We start from the raw sequence: 3,272 nt of genomic DNA, 5'->3' as shown, positions 1-3,272 counted from the left end.
TTTCATAGAAAAATATTATTTTTTCCACCAGCTGGAAGACAGAGAGGGAGGATCTGGCAATGGGCCATGAAAGGCCAGGCCTCCTGGCGATGAGACTCTTCGCAGTGACTGAACCAAAACGTGTCTTCGCAGTGACGAAACGTGTCTTTCTTCTTGGTTTCGTGTCTTTCTTCCTGCCTGAGGGCCGCGTAGCCAGCGCAGCCTTGTGCTGTTATATCACTATTTGTACTGTCTGCTTCACACATGAAACGTACAAACGCATACAGAAATGACGTTACTCTCACTATTTTTAAGAAATGCTGGCTGTGTTGGATTTAGTAATGTTACAGGAGAGCTTGAGATCATTAATATAACATTAGACATGATTGGACAGAGGCCTGAATCAGCTTGCGTGCATAGAAGAGCAACCTCAATGCATCTTACGGCTTCCTCCTGCTGCCATGTTTCCATTACTATGGAATCAATCATATTCAGAAGACACCCTTGCTTCTGTAATCTCCATGCCTGCATCCCATCCAAGGTAAATCATCATTATTCTGATTTATCGCAATCCACTGTTATTCATACCAAAAAAAAATCATGAATTGAAGTCTTACCCATTCTGATAGGCTTTGCATTTCTGGGGAAAAATTTATATCACTGTTTTTAATTCCCGTCACAATCTCAAGGATTAACACTCCAAAGCTATACACATCAGCTTTCAGGGATAGTTGCCCCTGCATTGCATACTCTGGCGCCATGTAACCGCTACATACTCCAATCAGAAACTCTTCAAATAAGTTGGGGGTGATTGTGGCACATGATTGCATAAATGTTAAGCTGTTTAACAAATTGATTAATTTCAAATAAATTGCATAGAGAAGAGAAGGGTAGAGTGAAATATTCTCACTATGTCCCTGCAACTCTTGTTTGGATGTGAGTCTCGTCTTCAGGAAAGAGTCTTGCTAGCCCAAAGTCTGCTATTTTAGGATTCAGCCTTTCATCAAGCAAAATATTGTTTGCTTTAATGTCTCTATGAATTATTCGCAACTGTGAATCCTCATGAAGATAAAGAAGACCACGAGCTATTCCCATTATGATGTTATAGCGTTTTTGCCAATCAAGATGTCTCTTCTTCTCTGGATCTGTATTTGTATTCAAAGAATAGTAATTTTCAAAACCTTTTACATAATCAATCTCATTAATTTATGAAAAATTGATCATCTTTCCCTCATACAGGAAACAAAATTCAAAATGACATACCAAACAGGAAGGTGTCAAGACTCTTGTTTCGCAAATACTCATAAACAAGCAACCTTTCGGGACCCTCGGCACAACATCCGAGCAGCTTTAACAAATTTCGGTGTTGAACATGGGTAACAAGCTTCACTTCATTCATAAACTCTCGTTTGCCCTGTCCAGACCTTACAGACAACTTCTTCACTGCTATTTCTTTTCCGTCTCTCGTTATTCCCTGGAAGAATCAATCCATCAACAAACCATGGAAAAATCCCTCTTCCTGTTCCTCTATCTGGAAGATGATGTAAAGTGATAGCGTTAAACTTGCAAACAATAGTGGGTAGGTAAATACCTTGTATACAGGGCCAAAGCCTCCCTCTCCAAGCTTCATGTTTTCATGAAAATTATCCGTTGCTTCTGTGAGTGCTTCTAAGGTGAAAATAATTTGCTCATGTTCGATTAGTGTCGATTCTGGATCAATAACATGTTTTTCTACATAGAAAAAGAAGAGGCAAATAAGAATCTAATTTCATTAGATAACATAAATATGAATGGGTTGTGTTAAAGAGATGCCTGGTTATAGATTCAATTTTATTTCTAGATGGTAGATTTAGAATATTTTGAAAATTATTCTTAAAATCTGCCATCAAGATAAGTTCAGAATAAGATAAACAAGAATAAGGTCAATTATTCTTAAAATCTGAGATAAATTCCGCTGATTCTACCTTCATTCTGCTGACATGTTACTGGGTTCCGTGAAAAGAAAGATTTCAGTCTGTTCCTCAGGGAAAACAAACAGACCATTAACGCTACTAAGACGCCTGCCACAATCCTCAGAGAATTTTCTGTAGAGCAAATCATGTAATGCATTGTACTGTTATTTACAGACATTGAAGTTACAATCAATTTCTATAATCCCCAAAAGCAAGGAAATCATAAAATTAGATGTGGCCATGAGGGATTACTTGACGTGGTGTGTGAAGCTCCATTCGCCTGAGTCACCTGAGTCATATGGGCAGAAGGGTTTGGCCGGAAGGAGTTAGAGAATGAAAGTGGACTAGCACTATTCCCAGCAGTACTAGTGTTAAAAGAAGGGTATATTTCATATCGAACCCTGCAGCTTCCCGATAGTGCTTGGGCTCCTCCATTCAGAGAACGACATCGGTGGAGGTTATTCGTTGGTAGTTGAAAGCAAGATCTGCAATCCTTTCTGGATAAATCTCTCCAACATTGAACTAAACTGTAAACGGTACCATTGGCAGAACATGTAGCTGAGCCTTGAGTGAATCCCTTATTTGCAGAATTGCAAGCCTCATCAGACACGTTGAAAAGTAGATTTGAAGTAGTGGTCTTGAAATTGTATAGATTACTTGTACTAATTTCAATTACCATAACTAGATAAGTCCCATTGGTGTCTAGCTTTGAAAAAAGGCTAAAGTTCTCGTATCGCAGGAAGCAACTTTCTAACCATACTCGAGCGCCGACGTCTTTTCCACAAAGTTTTATAACACTATCGTTTGCTTCTTGTGAACAGATTGAACAGTCTTGGCTAGATATGTTACCTTGACACTAGAGGAGGCCATATATTCTGTTAGGACTTTTGCCATAGAAAGAAGTGTTGAACCTTGTTTGAGGCGCGTTCTTCATTAGATCACCCATTAACCTATTCAAATCGCTCGAAAAAGTACTTCCATTAGCATAAGTAGAGGCATTACCGCATGCGTGTGAGCTAATATGTGATGTAACAGAAGGAAAATTGGTGATGAATAGTAAACTGATGAAATGAAATAGAATAGCTGCCTGTTTGCTAGAATTAGCCAAGTTTAACAACATATACATATTGAACAAGAAGTTTGAACCAGTAGTTTTTTGTTGCAGTTGATGGGTCAAAATTCACTGTTTTTTCTAGGTTTTCAAGTCAGATATTAATGAATACTAGCCAGGGAAGAGTCATCAATGAAGATTTCGGAAATGTAAGAGTTACCTAAATATGCGTTGAGAAAAATGGTCTATGTGAAGCCCAATTGGTGTAGAATTTATGCCAATATTAAGCA

At 38.4% G+C, this 3,272-nt stretch overlaps 1 pseudogene; it reads right to left on the bottom strand.

Annotated features, from left to right (window-relative positions):
• Window positions 1-237: 237 nt before the first annotated feature.
• LOC149202800 (cysteine-rich receptor-like protein kinase 15) lies at window positions 238-3,057 on the bottom strand (annotated as a pseudogene).
• Between the last annotated feature and the right edge of the window lie 215 nt (window positions 3,058-3,272).

This window comes from Pinus tabuliformis, chromosome 2_1, assembly GCF_031772625.1.
Source record: "Pinus tabuliformis cultivar Carrire ecotype Pingquan chromosome 2_1, CPIR1, whole genome shotgun sequence".
In the NCBI taxonomy this organism is placed as follows: Eukaryota; Viridiplantae; Streptophyta; class Pinopsida; order Pinales; family Pinaceae; genus Pinus; species Pinus tabuliformis.
This window is presented reverse-complemented; position numbering and strand designations above follow the sequence as displayed.